Raw genomic sequence first — 26,052 nt, 5'->3', positions numbered from 1 at the left:
CACGGCGCACTCGCAGTGCCCCAAATTGGAAGTAAGAGGACCGACCAAGCATCTTTTTCCATCTCCCGGTTCCTAAAATCTATTTTATACACTGGCCTCTGGTAGGGGACAAAACAGAGATTAAATTGGTAAGAACAGATTTTTTTAATTTAAAAAAAAGAGGACAGCCTCTGCGGAGCTGGGTATTTTTTGGCCGCGTTAATGAATGGCTGTTGGCTCATGCGTCCTTTTGCGGAGGTGACAAACCTGGTCAGTCAAACCCAAGGCAACATCATCAACCTCATCCCATATGCGTTTTTTCTGCAGCGTGCCCTGTGAAGAGTGCTGGATCAGGCCGTATATGAGCATGAAGAGGAAGAGTTGTGGTCACCATCACCACCAGAAGCAGCCTTGTCGTCGTCGATTGCTGGACCTGCGGCAACGTAGAGAGAGGAGTCTGAAGAAGAGGAGTCAGAGGAGGAAGGTGGCTTTGAGGAGGTGGAAGACCAACCACAGCAGGCGTCCCAGGGGGCTTGTTGTCACCTTTCGGGGACCCTTGGTGTTGTACATGGCTGGGTGAAGGAAGAGACCTTCAATGACGTCAGTGAGGACAAGGAACGGGACATGGATAGCTTGGTATCCAACCTTGTGCAAATGGGGAGTTTGCGGTTGTGCAAATGGACTGTTTGCGGTTGTTTGCGATGTGTTAAACGGGGAGTTTGGTCTGTCAGAGTTTGGTCTGTCACCGTGAAGCGGGCGTAACCCTTACACTACCTGATCGATACAACATCATACCTGATGTTTTAAAGCACGTTATTCCAAACAATTTAGGAATGTTAGGTGATTTATGCCCTTTATGGATTAAAACCCGACTCTGCGTCAACTACGTAATTTTCCATGGGAGTTTTGCCATGGATCCCCCTCCGGCATGCCACAGTCCAGGTGTTAGTCCCATTGAAACAACTTTTTCATCACTATTGTGGCTAGAAAGAGTCCCTGTGGGTTTTAAAATTTGCCTGCCTATTGAAGTTTATGGCGGTTCGCCCGGTTCGCCCGTTCACGAACATTTGCGGAAATTTGTGTTCGCCGCTCGCGAACGGAAAATTTTATGTTCGCGACATCTTTACTGCCCACCGCAGCAAGGGACCGAGCACAACAAAGCCAGCTCCAAGGAGTTTCCTGGTGTGGCATTTCTTCAGTGCTGATGACAAGACACGAGTGGTTTGCATGCTGTGTAATCAGAGCATAAAGCGAGGGATAAACGTTCTCAACCTGAGCACAACCTGCATGACCAGGCATCTAAGTGCAAAGCACGAGCTGCAGCGGAGTAGACACCTCAAAAACAAAGAAAATTCTCTTGCTCCCCCTGCTTCCTCTTCTGCTGCAGTCTTGGCCTCTTCATCCACCTCTGGAGTGACAGTGGCACGTGCCACCTTGCAAACAGAGGATCTGCCAGCAACTCCACCACCTGGGTTACCAAGCATCTCCACAATGTCCCATGGAAGCGTTCAACTCTCTATCTCCCAAACACTGGATCGAAAGAGGAAGCACCCCCCTACCCACCCGCGATCCCTGGCCCTGAATACCAACATTTCAAAATTTCTGGCAAATAAAATGCTGTCCTTCTGTCTGGTGGAGACAGAGAGTTTTAAAAGCCTTTTGGCGGTGGCTGTCCCACAGTACATCATGCCCAGCCGCCACTACTTTTCGAGGCGAGCCATCCCTTCCCTGCACAACCAAGTGGTAACGCAATCTGTGGCAAGGTCCACCTAACTACGGATACGTGGACCAGTAAGCACGGTCAGGGACGTTATATCTCCCTAACAGCACACTGGGTAAATGCAGTGGCGGCTGGGCCTGAGGCGGATAGCAGTTTGGCGCATGTCCTTCCACCACCGAGGATTACAGGGCGCTTCTCTTTGCCTCCTGTTGCTTCCTCCTCCTTCTCCGCTCCCTCATTCTCTACTGCCTCCACATCCGGTGAGCGTAACACCTTCACCACCAATTTCAGCACAGCCAGGGGTAAACGACAGCAGGCAGTTTTAAAACATATCTGTTTGGGGGACAAACCCCACACCACGCAGGAGCTGTGGACGGGCATGGAACAACAGACCGATGAGTGGTTGGTGTCAGTGAGCCTCAAGCCCGGCCTAAAGGTGTGCGATAATGGGGGAAATCTCGTAGCAGCTCTGGGACTAGCCGGGTTGACGCACATCCCTTGCCTGGCGCATGTGCTGAATTTGGTGGTGCAGAGGTTCCTTAAAAATTACCCCGATATGTCAGAGCTGCTGCATAAAGTGCGGGCCGTCTGTGCGTGATTTTGGCGTTCTCACCCTGCTGCTGCTCGCCTGTCAGCGCTGCAGCGTATCCGGCCATCCCGCTCACCGCCTCATATGCGACGTGCCCACAAGGTGGAACACTACCTTGCACATGCTGGCCAGACTGTGCGAGCAGTAGCAGGCAATAGTGGAGTTTCAGCTGCAGCACGCATGGGTAAGTCGCTCTGTGGAACAGTACCACTTCACCACCACTGAGCGGGCCTCCATGCAAGACCTATGTGCCTTGTTGCGCTGTTTCGAGTACTCCACCAACATGGCCAGTGTGAGATTGTGAAACATTTATTTCTGCATAATGTCTTTACTTAAACTGTCATTTGGCTTTCCGGGCATTAGAGGCCACTGTTTTGCAGCTACAGCAGCACACTCTGAGATTTAAATATGCAAAACAGATGATGACTCATGCTGATGACTCATGCTGCTGCCTGTGAGTGAACCAGGAAGTGTGTTGATCTGGTATGGTGGAAGGATTGTGCTGTGAGGGACTGAATCCGATTCCACCCTGGCTTGCAGATGTCCGGCAGTTAATGGACACTCAGAAGAAGAAGAGTAGCTGTAATATCCTTTCTGCATCCAGCTCTTTTGAAAGAGAGGTTGTCCCAGAAAGACCAGTATAGTGTGTGGACAGAAGGCCTCACTATCAAGCAAGGCCGCACGGTTGCTGAGAAGTTAGTGGCCATCTCTGGTAGGCTGCATCCTCGGGCCCAGAACGGACACAGGTCAGTACACCTGGTTACTGATTGCAATATATTGTGTGGCGCCTGAAGTTACATAAACTAGCCTAGGCCTAGCATTAGTTAGTCAGTCAGTTAGGATTTATATAGTTTTTGCTAGGCTGTACTGTACTGGATTGCAGCGCAGTTATATACCCATGCGCATATACCCATGCTGGGTGAGAGAAATATCTCTCTAAAAGACAACTTTTCCCATTTTTTTATACAAAGTTGTCATTTGACAGAGATATTTATCTCACCCAGCATGGGCATGTGTAAAAAGACACCCCAAAACACATTGCCCAACTTCTCCTGAGTACGGCGATACCACATGTGGGACACTTTTTTGCAGCCTAGGTGGGCAAAGGGGCCCACATTCCAAAGAGCACCTTTAGGATTTCACAGGGCATTTTTTACAGATTTTGATTTCAAACTACTTCTCACGCATTAGGGCCCCTAAAATGCCAGGGCAGTATAACTACCCCACAAGTGACCCCATTTTGGAAAGAAGACACCCCAAGGTATTTCGTGATGGGCATAGTGAGTTCATGGAAGTTTTTATTTTTTGTCACAAGTTAGTGGAATATGAGACTTTGTAAGGGGAAAAAAAATCTTCATTTTCCGCTAACTTGTGACAAAAAATAAAAAGTTCTATGAACTCACTATGCCCATCAGCGAATACCTTAGGGTGTCTACTTTCCAAAATGGGGTGATTTGTGTTTTTTTTTCCTGTCTGGGCATTGTAGAACCTCAGGAAACATGACAGGTGCTCAAAAAGTCAGAGCTGCTGCAAAAAGCGGAAATTCACATTTTTGTACCATAGTTTGTAAACGCTATAACTTTTACCCAAACCATTTTTTTTTTACCCAAACTTTTTTTTTTTATCAAAGACATGTAGAACAATAAATTTAGAGAAAAATTTAAATATAAATGTATTTTTTTATTTTTTTTTATCAAAGACATGTAGAACAATAAATTTTGAGAAAAATTTAAATATAAATGTAGTTTTAAAAAAAAAAATTACAACAGAAAGTGAAAAATTTCATTTTTTGGAAAAAAAATCTGTAATTTTCGATTAATAACAAAAAAAGTAAAAAGCAGCAATGAAATACCACCAAATGAAAGCTCTATTAGTGAGAAGGAAAGGAGGTAAAATTCATTTGGGTGGTAAGTTGCATGACCGAGCAATAAACCGTGAAAGTAGTGTAGTGCAGAATTGTAAAAAGTGGTCTGGTCATTAATGGTGTTTAAGCTAGGGGAGCTGAGGTGGTTAAAGGTGCTGTATGGGCATTAACAATGAAGAAGGACTATACAGTGCAGGCTTCATTATTAATTGAAAAGCAGATGCCACAACCTACCTGCAACTTGGCCAATCCGGGTGGTCTTACCCTAAGGCACAGTGTGGTTACATCTGATTTATGGCGATTTGTGATGAGGCAATTTGGAACAAATTGAATATCTTGGCAAACTTTGGCAGAGTTGGCGAATCAAATTTTTCCAAACTTCGTTCATCTATGGTGTTTATGATAGACTCACCATCTGTGTATCAAGCCTCTGTGACCGTAGAAAGTTTTGTATTATAATTACATCATAACCAACAAAAAACTCACCAATTATACTATTATTACGTGGCATGTATTATATTAAATATATTTCTTGAAGAACTAGTATATTTGAAAAATGTTAAAAACCTTGATACTAGTGTTGATCGAGCACCAAAGTACTCGGGTGCTCTGGTCAAACACATCGGGAATAATGTGTCAATGGGAAGTCAATGGGAGAACCCAAGTATTAAACCAGGCACCCCCTTCTCTGAAGAGGTGAGGGTGGCTGGTTCATAGGAAAAGGTCAGAAACTAATGGAAACACTACTGAAATGGTTCGGGAACAGCATGGGGAGGATGTCTGGATGCATCTTGGACTCCCAAGTCGCTGCTGGGAATGATGTTGTCCGAGAAGTACGCCACTTTTTCAGACTGACAATAATACGCACCAAACCGAAGATAAAATCGATTTTAGACGGAGGAAAAATTGTTAGGAAACATTCTTTCCTATATATTTACTTGTATATAAAGTGCAACTGCTGCGAAAAATGAAGGAAGAGGTACTCCGATACAACCTGTATATCACCTATAGGAGTGCCTCATTCACATTGTGGTACAATTGTTCATGTAGTGCAGGCATCCTCAAACTGCGGCCCTCCAGCTGTTGTAAAACTACAACTCCCACAATGCCCTGCTGTAGGCTGATACCTGTAGGCTGTTCGGGCATGCTGGGAGTTGTAGTTTTGCAACAGCTGGAGGGCTGCAGTTTGAGGATGCCTGATGTAGTGGGACGCCTACACACATAAAGCCTATGCACTAAGTGAAAGGGCTGCAAAAAATTACAAGGGACCGGCACTCCAATACACACTTTGTTACACATAAAGGAGAGCATCATAAACAGCCTTGAAATATTATGATTGATGGCCTGCTGGTGACCCTCAAAAACATTTGGAACAAGGGCCTGCTAATCTGACCATCTAAAATATTATGGGCGAGGGCCTGCTGCCGCTTTGGTGACTCTAGATATCCTGGGGTAGATTGCACGTCCTCGTGACGGCGACGATTTATTCGGATGTCTGCCCTATCAACTTTCAATGTTATTTTAAGCCCAAACCAGGTATACCATGGGTAATGGGGGAATAATGGTTCGATTCCGGAGAGGGAGCCTGAGTAACAGCTGGGGCTACCACATCCAAGCAAGGCAGCATTCGCGCAAATTACCTATTAGATATAATTTGGTGAGGGCCTGCAGGTGAGCTGACCCTGTAAAAGATTGTAGGTGAAGGCCTGCTGGTGACCCTCAAAAACATTTGGAGCAAGGGCCTGCTGATCTGACCATCTAAAACATTATGGGCGAGGGCCTGCTGCTGCTTTGTTGATTTTAGATAACCTGGGGCTGATCGCATGTCCCCGTGACGGCAACGATCCATTCGCATGTCTCCCTATCAACCTTTAATGTTATTTTTAGCCCAAACCATGTAGACCAGTGGTAACGGGGGAATCATGGTTCGATTCCGGAGAGGGAGCCTGAGAAACAACTGCAGCTACCACATCCAAGCAAGGCAGCATGCGCGCAAATTACCTATCAGGTATAATTAGCGGAGGGCCTGCAGGTGAGCTGACCTTGTAAAAGATTTTAGGTGCAGGCCTGCTGATGAGCTGACCCTATAAAAGGTTGTAGGTGAGGGCCTGCAGGTGAGCTGAAGCTCTAAAACATTATATGAGAGGGCCTTCAGGTGAGCTGACCCTGTAAAAGATTGTAGGTGAGGGCCTGCTGGTGAGTTGACCCTGTGAAACATTGTAGGTGAGGGCCTGCTGATGAGTTGATATATGCAAGGGCATTGTATGCGACAAATAGGCATGTGTTGATATAATGGAAGAGGAGAAGGATGAGAAAAGGAAGATTCAACCATATACCCTTGTTTGTGGTGGAAAGGGTGCATGGGAATACGGTGTGTTCAGTACATTATAAACAACACATTTAAAGTGCCTTTATGTTCATCAGCTTTCCTCTGGTGGAGTCGAAAAGTCATGGTCAATCCAGGCCTTCATTTTTATAAGAGTCAACCTGTCAGCATTTTCAGTTGACAGGCAGATCCGCTTATCTGTTATAATGCCACCAACAGTACTAAATACCCGCTCAGACAAAACGCTGGTGGCAGGGCAGACCAACCCCTTCAAGGCATAGAGCACCAGTTTGTGCCACGTGTCCAGCTTGGACACCCAGTAGTTGTAAGGCACTGAGGGATCATTGATGATGGCCTGCTATCTACTCCTTCACCATCTTCCAAAATGTTTCCCTCCTTGTGACGCTAGGCCACGCATCAGGTGCTGCTGGGGTGTCATGAAACTGTCCCAGGCTTTGGAGAGTGTTGCCCTGCCTCTGTTGGCACTGCTGTGTGTTACCCTTGTCTCCCCTCCTCGGTTGGCCAAGGAACTACGGATTCTAAAGCCAGCATTTTTGGAGCAATTTTTTAAAAAGGATCTTCTGTAATTGCACCATTTTGCTCGTCCTATCCACCAGAGGAATGAGAGATAAGCGGGGGTCGAGAAGGGTGAACAACCAGTAATCCATGTTGTCTAAAATGCGTATAATGCTTGGGTCGCGGGAAAAGTAGCCTAACATGAAGTCAATCATGTGTGCCAGAGTACCAACAGGCAAGACTTCACTGTCATCATCAGGAGGATCACTCTCAATCTCCTCATCCTCTTCCTCCTCTTCTGCCCACCCACGCTGAACAGATGGAATTAAACTTCCATGGGTACTATCCTCTGTAGCGGAGGAAACCGTCTCCTGCTCTTCCTCCTTCTCCTCCTCTTCATCAACCAATTTGCACTGAGAAGACGAACTGAGGGTGGTCTGGCAATCACCCTGTGTAATGTCTTCCCCCATTTCCACCTCTTCAACATGCAAAGTGTCGTCTTAATTGTGAGCAGTGAGCATTTGAGTAGACACAGAAGTGGGATGGTTAAACTTATAATAGTGTTATCGCCGCTCACCATCTGTGTTGATTCCTCAAAGTTTTTTAAAACCTCACAGAGGTCAGACATCCATGCTCACTCCTTGCTCGTAAATAGCTGAAGCTGACTGGAAAGGCGACGACCATGTTGCAGCTGGTATACCACTACTGCCCTCTGCTGCTCACAAATCCTGGCCAACATGAGGAACGTGGGGTTCCAACGTGTGCTCACGTTGTACAACAGCCGGTAAGCTGGCAATTTCAAGCACTGCTGCAGCGTTGATAGATCTGCTAAAAATGTTGATGACTTGCGGAAATGTGCACACACGCGACACACCTTCACCAGTAGCTCAGGCAAATTGGGGTAGGTTTTGAGAAACCGCTGAACGACAAGGATCATGCTGGTGGTGGTTAGGTTGCTAGATCTCATGTCCCTCTTCAAGCGTGCTTGGTGAGAGGGCCAAATCAAGTAATGGCGATAAAAAGAGTTCCTCGGAATATCCGAGTGTGGGATCACTTGTTTGGCCAGACTGTACTTGGTGGGAGGAAGTATAATCAGGGTGAGGATTGTGTTGACCAGAATCCTGGTTACTGAGACTGGACTTGGTGGAAGACAGGGTGGTGCTTAACTGACTGTAAGCATTATCTGCTGCAATCCGACCACCTGTTCGCACTGGGCTGACTTTGTGAACGTTGTCCTGCGCCACCCTGCAAACTGGGACATGAAGCTAGGAATCGTGGATGATTGTTTTTCTTGTGCTTTGTCAGCAGGCACAGTTTCTCTGCGCCCAGGGCCACGGTCTCTGCATGCACCATCAGCATCACAGCCACTTCCCCGTCCCTCACTGCTCGCCTTCATCATTTTAAATGTGATATATGCTTGAAAGTATGTCACACGTACAGTAGCATAGGATTTTGAAGTGTAAGCGCAAAAAATTGTACAAAGGTATTTGTGATTAGGACACTTTATACAGGACAGGTACCACAGGAGATGTCACTGTTCGCAGTGTCTACGGAAAAAGTACACTGGATGTCACTGATATTTTAGGGATGCGCACACTTTACACAGGAGATGTGGCGCAAATAATTTAACTGTCCGCAGCTGACACCGTCTACGGAAAAAGTACACTGGATGTCACAGATATTTTAGGGATGCGCACACTTTAAAACAGGAGATGTGGCGCGGATAATTTAACTGTCCGCAGTGGACACCGTCTACGGAAAAAGTTCACTGGATGTCACTGATATTTTAGGGATGCGCACACTTTACGCAGGAGATGTGGCGTGAATAATTTAACTGTCCACAGTGGCCTATTACACGATATTTAGCGCAGGATGGGCTAAAAATATATATTGCTGCTGTCACACACAATAGTCCTTAAAAGGACTTTTGGGTCTCTGAAACATATTTTGTATATAAATATTCCTATTACACTTCCTACACTGTCTGTCCCTTCCTATGCACAGCTCTCCCTAACACTGAGCAATTTAGCGCAGTTTGCGCTACAAACATATATTGCTGCTGTCACACACAAAAGTCCTTACATTATTCAATTACACTTCCTACACTCTCTGTCCCTTTCTATGCTCTGCTCTCCTGTCATGGTCTTACCTGCTTGCTGCTCTCCTTCGTTTGACATGTGCTGGCGGCCATCTTGGGTCCTGGGTTTCTTGTAGCCTTCCACCCTGCGGCTCCTCCTTCCCCTGGGAGGAGCTGGATGCCTAGCTCATATATATAGGAGGTCTGTGGCTTCAGTTCCTTGCTTGGTCCTCTTGTGTTCACATGCTTCTAAGACTGCTGCTGCTTCTGGTTCCTGATCCTGGCTTCGTCTGACTACCCTGCTGGTTCCTGATCCTGGCTTCGTCTGACTACCCTGCTGGTTCCTGATCCTGGCTTCGTCTGACTACCCTGCTGGTTCCTGATCCTGGCTTCGTCTGACTACCCTTCTGGTTCCTGACCTCTGGCTTCGCTAAGACTCTGCTCGGTTTCACCATCCGTTTGGACTTTTGCTTTACAGCTTTATTTTCAATAAAGCCTTCTTATTTTCACTTATCTCTGTTGTACGTCTGGTTCATGGTTCCGTGACATTAGGACCAAGCCATGAATTCTGACGGTACAGGGCCATCCTCGCTACCCACGCTGGTTGCCAGACTTGATCAGCAGGATCACCTGTTGGGTCGGTTCGCTGTGGCGTTGCAAACCCTGCTTGAACGCACGGCTCATTTCGCTCCCGTTGCCGATGGGTCGGTTGTCGCTCCTGGGCTCGCTCCTACTGCCGCTCCGGTTGTTGCGCCAGAGTCTACCCCGACACCTGTTGTTGCGCCTGCGGTGTTTCGGGGTATGACCGGTTCTGCCCCTCTTCCACAGCGCTTTGGGGGAGAGCCAACTCAGTGCCGAGGTTTCCTTAACCAGGTGGGCATTTATTTTGAGTTGCTGCCACATGCCTTTCCTACTGAGAGATCAAAGGTGGGCTTCTTGATCTCGCTGCTCTCGGACAAGGCCTTGGCCTGGGCCAGCCCTTTATGGGAGAACAACAATCCGGTGGTTGCCGAGTTTTCCGGTTTTGTTGCTTCTCTTCGGAAGGTATTCGATGTGCCGGCTCGTGCTGCCTCTGCTGCGAAGCTCCTTATGTCCATCAGACAGGGTTCACGATCCGTAGCTGAATACGCCATTGAGTTTCGTACCCTGGCAGCAGAGGTGGGCTGGAATAATGAGGCTCTGGTCGCTGCTTTCTCTCATGGTCTCTCGGATGCCTTGAAGGATGAGGTTGCAGCTAAGGACCTACCAGTTGAGCTCGAGTCTCTTATTTCTTTCCTGATTTTGATTGACACCAGACTCAGGGAGAGACCTTCCTTTAAGGAGAACCTGCGGAGGTCTTCTAACAGATTGGTGCCTACGTTTGCTGTCCCACCCGTGCCTCCCTCTCCTCCCACGCCTCCTGGGGATGACTTGTCTGGGGGTGAACCCATGCAGCTGGGGTTTGCTCGCCTGTCCGAGGGGGAGAGGGCACTCCGGAGACGCGAGGGCCGATGCATGTACTGTGGTCTCGGTGGGCATTTTCGGTTGGCATGTCCGAACCGTCCGGGAGACGCTCGTACCCTGAGATCCTGTCGGGGGCAGATCTTGGGTGGAGTCTCCTCGTCCCCGGTTTCCCGTGTTGACAAACCACTGATCACTGTTGTCCTCTCCTGGGTCGGGGGCTCGGTGACGACCCAGGCGTTGGTGGACTCTGGTGCTGGTGGTTTGTTCATTGATAGTGTGTTCGCTGCCGCCAATTCCATTCCTCTGCAGGCTCGAGGTTCCCCACTGGCTCTTGAGGCGATAGACGGCAGACCCCTTCTGCCGCCACACGTGACTCATGAGACCCTTCCAGTGGGGATAGCCATTGGTGCCGTTCACAGAGAGTCGGTCTGCCTCCAGGTTATTTCGTCTCCACACTACTCGGTGGTCTTGGGGTACCCCTGGCTCCAGAAGCATAATCCGACTTTCGATTGGAGATCGGTCGAGATCCTCTCGTGGTCACCGCAGTGTGGGGCTAGTTGCATCCATGGGTCTGTCAAGTTGCTGTGTACTTCCTCGGACTCTCTGTTGCCTCCTGAATACGAGGAGTACCGGGATGTATTCGATAAGGTGCGCGCGGTTGCCCTACCTCCGCACCGCCCATACGATTGTGCCATAGAGTTACAATCTGGTGCCGTTCCTCCTCGTGGCAAAGTCTATCCACTGTCGGTAGCGGAGAATGAGGCCATGGAGGAGTACGTGAGGGAGGCGCTTTCACGCGGACACATTCGCAAATCTTCGTCCCCGGCAGGGGCTGGATTTTTCTTTGTGAAAAAGAAGGGCGGTGAGTTGAGGCCTTGCATCGATTACAGGGGTCTCAATCGCATCACGATCAAGAACGCTTACCCGATACCCTTGATTTCCGAGCTGTTCGATCGCCTTAAAGGGGCCACGGTCTTTACCAAACTCGACCTGAGGGCGGCATATAACCTGGTAAGGATCAAGGCGGGCGATGAGTGGAAGACCGCGTTTAACACCAGGACCGGTCATTACGAATCCTTGGTTATGCCCTTTGGGTTGTGCAATGCGCCCGCAGTCTTTCAGGAATTCATCAACGATGTTTTCCGTGACCTGTTGCAGCAGTGTGTGGTAGTCTATTTGGATGACATCTTGGTATATTCTGAATCCATGGAGGCCCACATTCTGGATGTCAGACGAGTGTTGCAACGGTTACGAGAGAACAAGCTGTTCGGCAAGCTTGAGAAATGCGAATTTCACCGATCCCAGGTAACCTTCTTAGGTTACATCATTTCCGCTGAGGGGTTCTCCATGGATCCTGAGAAGGTTTCGGCTGTCTTACAGTGGCCCCAGCCCAGTGGTCTTCGTTCCCTGCAGCGCTTTTTGGGCTTCGCCAATTATTATCGGAAGTTCATCAGGGACTTTTCCATGCTGGCCAAGCCTCTCACGGATCTGACCAGGAAGGGCAGTAATTCCCAGGTCTGGCCGCTCGAGGCCATCCGAGCTTTTGAGGCCCTAAAGTCCGCCTTTGTGTCGGCTCCGATTCTGTCGCATCCCAACCCTGGGTTGCCCTTTGTCCTCGAGGTGGACGCGTCTGAGACGGGAGTAGGCGCCCTTCTGTCTCAGCGTAGAACACCAGAGGGTCCTCTGCTTCCTTGTGGGTTTTACTCCCGGAAACTGTCTTCCGCGGAGTGCAACTATCAGATTGGTGACAGGGAGTTATTGGCCATCGTGCAGGCCCTTAAAGAATGGAGGCACTTGCTCGAGGGTTCGGTGGTTCCGGTTCTCATCCTGACGGACCACAAGAATCTGACCTACCTTTCTGAGGCCAAGAGATTGACACCACGTCAGGCCAGATGGGCTCTGTTCTTGTCACGTTTTAATTACGTGGTCTCCTACCTACCCGGTTCCAAGAACATCAGGGCGGATGCCTTATCACGGCAGTACTCCGAGCTGTCCAGGGAGGAGTCGATTCCGACTTCGGTCATACCTCCGAATCAGATCCTGGCCGCCATTCGCACCAGCCTGACCTCTCCCCTGGGTGAGCAGATTTTGGCGGCACAATCGGGTGCTCCCTCTGGGAGACCCAACGGCAGATGTTTTGTGCCTGAGGAGTTGCGCACTCGGTTGTTGCGAACCTACCATAACTCCAAGACCGCGGGGCATCCTGGAAAGAATCAGCTGTCCTGGGCTGTTTCACGTCTGTTCTGGTGGCCTTCCCTACGTTCCGACATCGCCGCATATGTAGCGGCATGCTCCGTTTGTGCCCAGAGTAAGTCCCCTCGGCACCTTCCGTTGGGCCTTCTGCAACCCATAGCCACCGGGGAGCGCCCATGGTCACACCTGGGGATGGATTTCATTGTGGACCTCCCTGCATCCCGAGGCCATACGGTCATTCTCATGATTGTGGATCGGTTTTCCAAAATGTGCCACTGTGTTCCTCTCAAGAAGTTACCCTCTGCACAAGAGTTGGCCACGATTTTTGCCAGGGAGGTCTTCCGGTTGCACGGTTTGCCTAAGGAGATTGTGTCGGATCGGGGGAGTCAGTTTGTGTCCAGGTTCTGGCGCGCTTTTTGCTCCCAGTTGGGGATTCATCTCTCCTTCTCCTCGGCCTACCACCCTCAGTCCAATGGGGCCGCAGAACGATCCAATCAGGCCTTGGAGCAATTCCTTCGTTGCTATGTCTCCGATCACCAAGACAATTGGGTTGACCTCCTGCCTTGGGCTGAGTTTGCCAGGAACACGGCGGTGAACTCTTCCTCTGGGACGTCTCCCTTCATGGCCAATTATGGGTTCCAACCTGCCGTGTTACCGGAGGTATTCTCTCCCCAGGATATTCCGGCTGTGGAGGATCACCTTTCCGTCCTACGTGCTTCTTGGGTACAGATCCAGAAGTCCCTTGAGGTCTCTGCGCAGCGCCAGAGATTCCAGGCTGATCGCAGACGAGCGCCTGCTCCTTCCTACCAGGTCGGAGACCGTGTATGGTTGTCCACCCGCAACCTCAACCTTCGAGTGCCCACTCCCAAGCTGGCGCCTCGCTTTGTTGGTCCCTTCCGAGTGCTTCGCAGGGTAAACCCGGTAGCCTATGCCCTTGCGCTTCCTCCTGGCATGCGGATCTCCAACGTGTTTCATGTCTCCCTGTTGAAGCCACTGGTGTGTAATCGTTTCACTTCCTCGGTTCCTCGGCCTCGTCCGGTCCAAGTGGGCAATCGTGAGGAATATGAGGTGAGCAATATCCTGGACTCACGCCTGGTCCGCGGTCGGTTGCAGTTTTTGGTCCATTGGCGTGGTTATGGTCCAGAGGAGCGTTCCTGGGTTCCCTCCGCAGATGTCCATGCTCCTGCCTTGCTCCGAGCCTTCCACGCACGCTTCCCTCAGAAACCGTTTTGTGCTACGCGGAGGAGGGGCCCTTGAGGGGGAGGTACTGTCATGGTCTTACCTGCTTGCTGCTCTCCTTCGTTTGACATGTGCTGGCGGCCATCTTGGGTCCTGGGTTTCTTGTAGCCTTCCACCCTGCGGCTCCTCCTTCCCCTGGGAGGAGCTGGATGCCTAGCTCATATATATAGGAGGTCTGTGGCTTCAGTTCCTTGCTTGGTCCTCTTGTGTTCACATGCTTCTAAGACTGCTGCTGCTTCTGGTTCCTGATCCTGGCTTCGTCTGACTACCCTGCTGGTTCCTGATCCTGGCTTCGTCTGACTACCCTGCTGGTTCCTGATCCTGGCTTCGTCTGACTACCCTGCTGGTTCCTGATCCTGGCTTCGTCTGACTACCCTTCTGGTTCCTGACCTCTGGCTTCGCTAAGACTCTGCTCGGTTTCACCATCCGTTTGGACTTTTGCTTTACAGCTTTATTTTCAATAAAGCCTTCTTATTTTCACTTATCTCTGTTGTACGTCTGGTTCATGGTTCCGTGACATCTCCCTGACTACGAATGAGCCAAACATGCGTCATCGGGTGCGATATAGCACCCGATGACACGTTCCGGCCAGCCAATCACTGTAATGCCAGTAGCCAACATGGCTACTGGCATTACAGTGAGGGCAGTGCTTACCTGCATGTTTATTGGCTGTGTAGCAACCAAGAAACGCGCGGGTGGTAGACTCGAGCATAGCTCTCGAGCACATGCGGTACTCAAACGCGTACTGCCATGTGCCGAGCATGCTCGATCAACACTACTTAATACCCTTTCAGAATTTAAATTTCACACTGCTTTGTGAATATCTACATTTTCATAACTTATATGGAGCCACTTGAATCCAATTCCTTTTCACCAAAACATTATAAAGCTGGTCATTTTCTTTTCCCTATTGCAGAACGAAAGAATTTGTATACCCTCTTTGAATGTACAAGGAATATATTGTCGTAACCAGTAATAGAGACAATATAAAATGTTTTATCCATCAAATACACATTTCTTTTAATTGATACTAAATGCATTACTTTGAATGAAATATAAGACAGACTGCTTCTTAAGTAAGCACTCAGCATGAAAATAAGTGCTGCATTTACAGATAAGGGAACAGCTTTAATTCTATTATTTTATTACCATTTTTAAAGGTAGCTGAAGTATGTGCCAGCCATCATAATTATTGTCATAGGTTGGAAGGTTACATGAGGGCAAGAACATTTTTATAGATTAACAGTCTCTGGAGACTACAGAGGACCAAATGTGTTTCTTCTTACTAGGTAAAAAAATAAAGCCGAGAAGATTAAATCTGAACGGTTTTGCTTCAGAACAGAGACCCTATCAAGGAAATGAGATTGACTTGAATTGTCCAAGAACTTGCTGTGCACAACAAAACCTGTAGGTATAGTTATATACTAACTACTCAAAGTAGACAATTTTGTTCAATTTAATTTAATAGGATAAAGGTAATAATAATAACTAATAATAATAATAATTATTATTATTATTTTGTAACTCTTTGTATACCTTATTCTTTTTATATATAGTGGTAAGCAAAATGGCGGATCAATGGTTAGTTCCTGAAAGTAGAACTGGTTTAGTTGCCCATAACAACTAATCAAATTCCACATTTCATTTTTTACAGCTCCTTTGGAAAATGAAAGGTGGAATCTGATTGGTTGCTTTGGGCAACTAAGCCAGTTCTACTTTACACCAGTTTGATAAATATCACCCAGTGTCTCCTTGTTTTTGGATTCAGTCCTGGTTTTGGCTTTCAAAACTGCATCAAGAAACCTGAATGTCTATTCGTACTCACACTCTGCTGCCTGTGTAAAAGAGGAATTAGGTGGTTTAACTTAACAGGTGTGTCCACTGGTGCTGGACCTTCTAAAAGCTCATTCAGATGACCATATGTTTGTGTCCACATATTGCGGAACGGATGCAGACCCATTAATTTCAATGGGGCCGCAAAAGATGCGTACAGCGCACCGTGTTCTTCCGTACTTCCGTTCTGCAGCTCCGCAAGAAAGATAGGACATATCCTATTCTTGTCCGCCATTGCAGACAAGAATAGGCATTTCTATCATAGGGCTGGCTATTCTGTTCCACAAAATGCAGAACATACCGGGCCGGTATCCATGCTTTTCATATCTGCAATCTGCAGACCTCAACAACTGATACAGTCGTCTGATTGAGGGAATAAAAAGAACATTAAGAAGTGTCTATTGTTACAGTAACAGAACAAATTAGAATTTATTCATGGGACTATCATTTAATTATTTATTTTATTATTTTTTGGGGGACAATTATTTCATAGCATTAAGGCCTCTCATGCACACAGCCGTCTTGCGGCAATTCCGTGCATTGGGGACCGCAATTTGTGGTCCCCAATGCACAGGCAACGTCTGTGCGGCGGCCGGGACGGATCAAGACCCATTCAACTTGAATGGGTCCGTGATCCGTCCACATTGCAAAAAAATAGAACATGTTCTATTTTTTTGCAGTGCGGAGGCACGGAAAGAAACACTGCGGAAGCGCTCCGTAGTACTTCCGTGGGGTTCCGTGCCTCCATTCCGCACGCAGCTCCGGATTGCATGAGGAGCACATGGCCGGTGCCTGCATATTGCGGACCCACTGTTTGCGGGCCGCAATACGGCCATGGCCTATACATTTCAGCCAGTAACTGGATAATACTGTTCGCAGACCAAAACATTAATAATTTGACCCCAAAGATATAGTTGGCGATTGTATCATAAAATTCACTGGTGGTTCATTTCATCACATATTTTTCCTTTCCATGCTCTCTAATATGAAATATATGTTTTCAGTTGTTGCAACAATGTTACGATATACCGTTATTTCTCTGTGTCATTAGAAAAATCCCATTGAGTCTCATTGAAAGGCAAATTTAAAGCGGGACATTAGCACTGACATACAATGGGATTTTGCTACTGACACAGTGAAATAACTGGTTATCATTACATTGTTGCAACAACTGAAAACATATGTAATATTAGAGTGCATGGAAAGGAAAAATATGTGATGAAATGAACCACCAGTGAATTTTATGATACAATCGACAACTATATCTTTGGGGTCAAATTATTAATGTTTTGGTCTGTGAACAGTATTACTGGCTAAAATCTGTAGGCTGAAACAACTAGCCATAGATTCTTGCGACTAGTTTTGGAAATCATAGCATGGCAAATTTTAGATATTATATTATGTTGTCTCTGACTTTTTAAATAAATTTGTTAGATTCATATTTAGGGAGTTGTTCCAATCAATCAAGATAGCGGTGTGCCCCCCATTGTTTACTGTATTTTGAAAGTGACTGGGAGAGGAAGTGATGTTATTAACATGGGACTGAATATTGAGGGGGTGATGTTATTTACATGGAACTGTATGTTGAAGGCAGCTGGGGAGGGGGTTATGTTCTATACATGAGACTGTATGTTGAAGGCGGCTGGGGAGGGGGTAATGTTATTTACGTGGGACTGTATATTGAGGGGGCAGGAGAGATAGTATGATGTTATTTACAAGGGACTGTATTTTAGAGGGGGCTGTAGATAGAAAGGGATGCAATTTACATGGGACTGTATATTGAGGGGGCAGGAGAGATGGTGTGAAATTATTTACATGGGACTGTATTTTAGAGGGGGCTGTAGATAGAAAGGGATGCTATTTACATGGGACTGTATATTGGAGGGGGCTGGAGAGATGGTGTGATGGTATTTACATGGCACTCTATGGCGGAGAAGGGAAATATTGTTATTTACATGGGGCTGTATGGTGGAGGGGCTGAGGAATTATAATTTTTGAGGACAGTAAACGAAGGAATATAACTGCAGGGGGCATTATAAATACTGGGAGGGCTTCAGGGCGAGCATAATAACAGCAGGGGCAATATAAATACTGGGGCACTTCAGGGTGAGCATTATAACAGTAGGGGGCATTATAAATACTGGGGGCACTGTGGGGGCATTTTAAATCCAGGAGAAATTAGACGTTCTTATTACTATTGGGGACTTATAGTTCTACATTATTTCTACTAAGAGCACTGTGGGGGTCTTATTGCTACTGAGGGGTCAGTAGATAGCTTTATTACCACTGGGGGAACAATAGGGGGCCTTATTTCTACTAGGGGCTCTGTAAGGGCATTATTACTACTGGGGGGCTCTTCAACTAATGGGGGCACTCTTGGGGAGCATTATCACAGTTGGGGGCATTATTACTAATGAGGGCATTCTAGAAGGGAATTACTATTGGTGGGACTATGAGGAGCACTATTACTATGGGGTGACACTCATTTTTCTTCAGGATAGTATTTGGGGGTACAGAAAAGTGAGGAAGCTAAGATATCTGTGTGTCACATTCTGCAGAGACGAGGCGCGGCTGAGAGAAGTGTCCGGACTGAATGGAGAAGATGATGACAGAGAAGATCTACATCAGAGGAGACGTCACCTGGGAGGAACTGGATGTGAGAGGTACGTGCTGCTGTATAGCTATAGCGGGCTTAGGGGTCGGTTGGTCGACTTAGAGAATTGGGCCATATGCTTTGGGTCTTGGCCCCCGGATCTTTTGAGACCCTACCAATACCCCTGGGCTTGGCTCAATCCTGGAGTCCTTTAGAAGCAGTTTAGTTCTTTCTTTCAGATGGAAGCGTGCCCTGGCCATCAGCACGGCTCCTGTTTGATGCTTGCGCTCCTGTATGGAGTGGGGTGAAGTCACCTGAACACAACTTTCTATTATTATTATTATTATTATTTTAATTATTTACCCTATGCTAAAAACAGGGTAGTCAAGACTACTCAAGCCACTTTTCAACACAATGCTGGTAGCACTAAAACCCAAGCATATACCAGAAGTCTTTAGAATCAAACTGTTTTCTGAATGTCATAAAAGCTAACTAACTTTAATACTGAAAGATACTGGTCATAAATTCAAAAATTGGCAAAATTGCCCTATATTGATTTGTACCTTTCGCATTTGTTAAAGCAAAGAGATATAGTGAATGACTGCAATGTGCTGAGCTACGTTGTCAGATGGCCAACAGATTTTAATTCTCAAACAAAGCTGTTCTGAAACTGTTGAAGAAAGTTTTTGTCAGCAGAGAAAATAATTTGCAATGTTAGTAACATACTTAGTGATCATTCCTGGAAGACAAAAGAACAAATGCAGCTGTGATTACTAGAGATGAGCAAATCGAATCTGACTTTTTCATGAAAAATTTGATTTGCACCGAATGCAAATTTAACTTGCACTTCGCTGTAACGAATCACATTTTTTCCTAAAATGGCTGCTGCACATGTGAGGACATGAAGAAAGGAACTCTGAGAAGGCGGGATCACCCACACTGACACGCATGCAGCCAATCAACAGCCAGACAGCCCTGTGATGTCACAGCCCTATAAATGCTGCAGCCATCTTAGATTCTGCATTCACCAGCGTACTTAGTGCAGGGAGAGATGTGTCTGCAGGCGATAGGGACAGTAATAGAAAAAACGTGATTATACAAAAAAAAAAAAAAAAAGATTTACAAATGCAGGGAAAGATTATTCAAGGTGTAGGGAAAGAATAGGGAGGAACAATGCACAGCATTTCTGTTTAACAGAGTTAATTCGGGCAGGTGACAGCCTGGGAAATAGGAACATTCCTATTAGACCTTGCAGCACCCAAATTGCCATTATACAGCGCTGTAATTCCATCAAACCGTTCTTATCAGAGTGTAAGTGTTGTTTGATACAGGCATTAACAGGGGTTATTACAAGGAAATATTTCTATGTTTTATTTGCACTAGTCCGGTGCAGTTATATGTTCTAAAGCAATTTTTTGGCTTGTGTTAGTAGGAAAAAAGGGGTTATTAGCGGTTGTGTAGTGAAGTGCAAAAATTACAGTCCTTTTTGGCATGTATTAGTGGCAAAAGTAAAATATATTTGCCGACTAGTGGTGCAGTTATCTGTTTTAAAGCCCTTTTTTGCGTGTATTAGTGGAAAAGGAAAAATATATTTGACGCTCAATGGTGCAGTTATCTGTTTTAAAGCCCTTTTTTGTGTTTATTAGTGGAGAAAGGAAAAATATATTTGTCGCTCAGCGGTGCAGTGAGATATTTTAAAGCCCAGTTTGCCGTTTATTACTGGCGAAATACATATATATTCGCCTTTCATCGTTGCACTTATCTGTTGAAAAGCATTTTCTGTAAAAATAGAAAAAAAATTGGGCCAAATTGCCATTTAGCGGTGCAGTGATATATTTTACAGCCCAGTTTGCTGTGTATTACTGGCGAAATACAAATATATTCACCTTTCATTGTTGCACTTATCTGTTGAAAAGCATTTTGTGTAAAAATAGAAAAAAATGTTGGCCTAATTGTCGTTCAGTAATATATTCTAAAGCCCTCCTTGCTGTGTATTAGTGGCGAAATAAGAAATATTTGATCTAACATTTGATTATTTGATCTAACAGTATGTCAGGCAAAGAAGTGCCAGGCCCTGCACATGGGAGTGGCAAAGGCCCAAATGTTTCTGGCGCAGGCAGAAGTCGCAGCAGAGTAAGGGGCCGAGGTAAAAGGGGTCACTTCGAGAGGCCTGAGCTCCCAGTGTCAGCTAGCAGTAGTGTCGTGACCAGCAACCCAGCGGTTCTTGAATGGTTGACTCAACTTCGTCGCAAGCGACATCAGACACCCCCAGCCAAGAGTCAGGGGGTAGAGATGGCCTTGCGGTTTGCGATCGTTTTGCGGCTCCTTCACGGTTCGTCGAACAGGCGAACATATGGAAATGTCCGCAGGCGCCATATTATTAGCATTGTGCAGAACTTTGACCCATGACACATCCATCAGGTGGGACAGGACAGCCAATTGAGATGTTTCAGCACATGGACACACCCCATACCCTATAAATAAACCCGATCTGGCAGCCATTTTACATTCAGTTTTTTGCCAGTGTAGGGAGAGGATGCTGTGTGGAGTAGGGACAGACTGTTAGGGACACCAAACGCTAGCTAATAAGGCCACAAAAGTCCTTTTAAGGACTGGTATAGGTGTGCTATCGATAGGTGTGACATACAGAGGGGTGTGATATACTTATAATATACTTTATAACATAGAAACTGCAGCTAGATAGAGGGAGAAACGCTATTGGAATAACTAATTGCAAAACATAGAAAGTATATTATAGTGCATTTGTATTGTGCAGCAGTTGTGTGCAGTTCTGCTGAGATACCGCAGCTAGATAGAGGGACAAACGCTATTGGAATAAGTAATTGGAACAGGTGTGATATGCCTGTTGCCCCCCAAAAAAAACTGATAGAGGGGTGTGATATACCTATAATATAGAAAGTAACATAGAAAGTATATTATAGTGCATTTGTATTATGCTGCAATTGTGTGCGGTTCTGCTGAGATACCGCAGCTAGATAGAGAGACAAGCGCTATTGAAATAAGTAATTGCAACTGGTGTGATCTACCTGATGTAAAAAAAAAAAAATGATCGAGTGGTGTGATATACCTATAATATACCTTTCAACATAGAAAGTATATTATTAGAGGTGGGACAAATCCAATTTTTTTCAAATCCGAATCCGAATAGGTTCTCGAATATATCGAATCTTTTGAATCTTGAATCCTACGAATCCTGTACATAATTGTGTGAACGGTGTAAGAAACAAAGTCAGACCACGTCAGTTTGTCTGAACCTCCACCTCCCAGTCACGGTCGCACCCTATATGACCGCGATCGTTACGCCCCTGCTCCTATCACTACAGAACATACAGGGTAATACAGCGCCACATACCTCTTACATCCAGTGACGTCTCCTTTGATGTAGATGTTCTCTTTCCTCATCTTCTCCTTTCAGACCTTCAGACCAGACCACCATTTTTCAGCCATTGTTCGTCTCTGCAGTTTGACAAAAAAAAATCTTAGTTTACTACTTTTCCATCATCCTCCCATCTTCTGGACAAATCATCCTAACACCCCCAATACTGTTCCGCTGTGCTCCCCAATACTATACTGCAGAAACAGATAATACCCCTGATAATACTAGTACCACACAGAGCCCCCCATATAAAATACCCCTTCTTTGTGGCCTCAGTAGATGCCCCCAAAGTGCCCCCCAATAATATGCCAATAAGAAGTGGCCCCACAGTGGTACCCAATAATGTGCCAGTAAGTGTCCCCATAGATGCCCCCCTAATCATGTGCCAGTATCAAATGGCTCTCTCCTCCCCCCATGTGCCAGTATCAAGTGAAAAGTGCCTCTCTCCTCCCCCCCCAATGTGCCAGTATCATAGTGCCATCTCCCCCCCCAATGTGCCAGTATCATAGTGCCACCCCCCAATGTGCCAGTATTATAGTGCCATCTCCCCCCTTAATGTGCCAGTATCATAGTGCCATCTCCCCCCCAATGTGCCAGTATTATAGTGCCATCTCCCCCCCCATAATGTGCCAGTATCATAGTGCCCTCTCCCCCCCCAATGTGCCAGTATCATAGTGTCATCTCCCCCAATAATGTGCCAGTATCATAGTGCCATCTCCCCCCATAATGTGCCAGTATCATAGTGCCATCTCCCCCCCAATGTGCCAGTATCATAGTGCAATCTCCCCCCATAATGTGCCAGTATCATAGTGCCACCTCCCCCATAATGTGCCAGTATCATAGTGCCATCTCCTCCCATAATGTGCCAGTATCATAGTGCCATCTCTCCCCAATGTGCCAGTATCATAGTTCAATCTCCCCCATAATGTGCCAGTATTATAGTGCCACCTCCCCCCATAATGTGCCAGTATCATAGTGCCATCTCCCACCATAATGTGCCAGTATTATAGTGCCACCTCCCCCATAATGTGCCAGTATCATAGTGCCATCTTCCCCATAATGTGCCAGTATCATAGTGCCATCTCCCCCCATAATGTGCCAGTATCATAGTGCCATATCCCCTCATAATGTGCCAGTATCATAGTGCCTCCCCCCCAATGTGCCAGTAGTATCAGTGCCATCTCCCCCCATAATGTGCCAGTATCATAGTGCAACCCCCCCCAATGTGCCAGTAGTATCATAGTGCCATCTCCCACCATAATGTGCCAGTATCATAGTGCCTCCCCCCCAATGTGCCAGTAGTATCATAGTGCCTCTCACCTCTCCCCCTCGCCAATGTGCCAGTAACAGATAAAAAAAAAAAAAACACTTTTACTTACCTCCGCTGCGATGCAGACCTCTTCTGGCCTGTGTCCCACGCTGTACGGCTCAGGCGGCGCGATGACGTCATTGGGCAGCCTATCAGAGGAACAGGGAAAGGAAACGCATCTCCCTCCCCTGTCACAGCGAAGCGCTCATCTTCTAGAGTGCCCTGCCGCCGCCACCACCAGTCTGGGCACCACCGGGATTCGTCGGATTCGTATCCGGTAAATCCAGCAAGATTCGAGGGATTCGTGGATTCGACGAATCCCCCGTCCCATCTCTATAAATTATAGTGCACTTGTATTGTGCAGCAGTTGTGTGTAGTTCTGCTGAGATACCGCTGCTAGATAGAGTGACAAATACTATTGGAATAACTAATTGCAACTGGGGTTATATACCTGTTGCCCCCCAAATAAATAAAAAAAACTGATTGAGGAGTGTGATATACCTATAATATACCTTCTAACATAGAAAGTAAATTATAGTGCACTTGTAATGTGCAGCAGTTGTGTGAGGTTCTGCTGAGATACCACAGCTAGATAGAGGGACAAACAATATTGGAATAAGTAATTGCAACTGGTATGATATACCTGTTGCCCCCCAAATAAATAAAAAAAACTGATTAAGGAGTGTGATATACCTATAATATACCTTCTAACATAGAAAGTAAATTATAGTGCACTTGTATTGTGCAGCAGTTGTGTGCGGTTCTGCTGAGATACCGCAGCTAGATAGAGTGACAAATACTATTGGAATAACTAATTGCAACTGGGGTTATATGCCTGTTGTCCCACCCCAAAAAAAAAATCTGATTGAGGGGTGTGATATACCTATAATATACCTTCTAACATAGAAATAATATTATAGTGCATTTGTATTGTGTAGCAGTTGTGTGCGGTTCTCTTGAGATACCACAGCTATATAGGAGGGACAAACGCTATTCGAATAACTAATTACAACTGGTGTGATATACCTGTTGCCCCCAAAAAAACTGATTAAGGGTTGCGATATACCTGCTTACACAAAATACTGATTGATGGGTGTGATACACCGACTTCCACAAAAAATTGATTGAGGGGTGTGATTCACCAGCTTCCACCAAATATAGATTGAGGCTTGCGATACACCAGCTTCCACCAAATATTGATTAAGGAATTTGATATACCAGCTTCCAGCTAATACCCATTATTGGGTTCTATATACCTGTTTCCACAAAATACTGATACAGGGTATTGATATACCGGCTTCCACAAAATATTGATTGAGGTCTGCGATATACCTGCTTCCAAAAATACTGCTCTTCTATAGAGACTTTGTCACAGGGTCATTTTGAAAATGACAGGCAGAGGAAGAGGCAGGCCATTCCGCAGGAGTGGTAGGGGTCGAGCAGGTGCACCAGGCCAAAGCCTAAGTGGGAAGTTGTAGAAGCTGCGTGCGATTACTTCAAAGGATGCACCAGAGTTGGTTGAGTGGCTCACTCAGCCTTTCGCTTCTGCACCATCTTCATCCTCTGTATTAGCACCCTCCTCACCCTCTGCTGTGTGCACCCCCAAAGACACCACCACCACCATAGCCTCTCCACTCGAGTAAGAGGAATTATTTTCCCATCCATTCCCAGACCTTACCGATGTGCAACCATTTTTGGCATTGGATGAAAAAGAGGAGGTAGCAACAGCCGCCACCCAGCGGTCTGACAACTAATTTGATTACTAGTATGGAAGATGTCTAACCACCATTAGTTTATTAGAGGACAGTCCCACCAAATGTGGAAGAAGATTCCTCTTTCCTCCATGCAACTCCAGAATCTGTCCGAAGGTGCATCAGAAAATAACGAGGACCTAACAAGGGTGATATACCACTGGGTTAGAATTTTATAACCATTTTACTGGATACGAGCGCAATGTGAAAATTTACGGGGCAATTGAAGGAGCTTAGGTAGCAAAGAAAATGGGAGTTATATCCTAATGGCTCTTTCCCAACAGTGTATGAAAGATAGTTTGACAATTAAAGGAAGAGTGCGTAATTTGTTTTTTGGGGGGGTTAGGATGGGTTATTAGGGATTCAAGCCAAACAATGGGGCGAAGAAGTTCACTGCTAGTGTTTTTCCTCGAGATAAAGGATTTAAGGTTTGGGATTAAAGTAAGTTTGCATGGGTGAGGGTTAAGCAATTTGTGCATGGCATTTGAGCTAACCAGGTTACGCGGTGACTCAAGGAGAGAAGTGAGTGGGAGGGATGATGATCTAAACCCTCTAGAAGAGGAATCTAGCAAGGTTGAAAAGGTGGTACCCAGGATATTGCTGACCAGGAGAAGTGGGGAGGGGAAGGGAATAGAGCAGTGGGAAGAGCCTAGCCAATTCCAGGCGTCAAGCATAGCTTTGAGGATAGGGTAAGCAGAGAGAGGGATGTTTGGTAAGTTTTAGTGACCTAGTAGGAGAGTTCGTAAAGGTCTGCCTATGATGCTCTGAAAGAATTTCCTTACCATACAGCTCTGGGTCTGAGAGACCAATGCCACCAGTCTGCCGGGGTTGGGTCAGTAGTGAATAAGAGAGTCTCGCTTTTTTCCCGTTCCAAATGAAAGCTCAAATATTTTGTCTGAGTGAGGCGTAGTAGGACTTAGGGACTGGGATTGTCAGCACCTGCTGAAGGTAGGTGAGACAAGGTAAAATTAGGGATGTGAGAAGGTTCTTACGTCCGAACCAGGAGAGCGTAGGGGCGGTAGAAAGAAGTTTGTCAATAGCGTTAAAAATGGACGCCTTTAGGGGAATAAAGTTAAGGGAAAAGAGATCCGATATATGGGGCTAATCTTCACTCCTAGATATGTGATGGTAGGGGAGGACCAATTAAAGGGAGAATCCTTCATCAGTTTCTGTTTTATAGGACGTGGGATCCCGATTTACAGTATCAACGATTTGCTTGCATT

This window comes from Bufo bufo, chromosome 3, assembly GCF_905171765.1.
Source record: "Bufo bufo chromosome 3, aBufBuf1.1, whole genome shotgun sequence".
Lineage (NCBI taxonomy): Eukaryota > Metazoa > Chordata > Amphibia > Anura > Bufonidae > Bufo > Bufo bufo.
Note: the sequence above shows the minus strand (reverse complement) of the source record.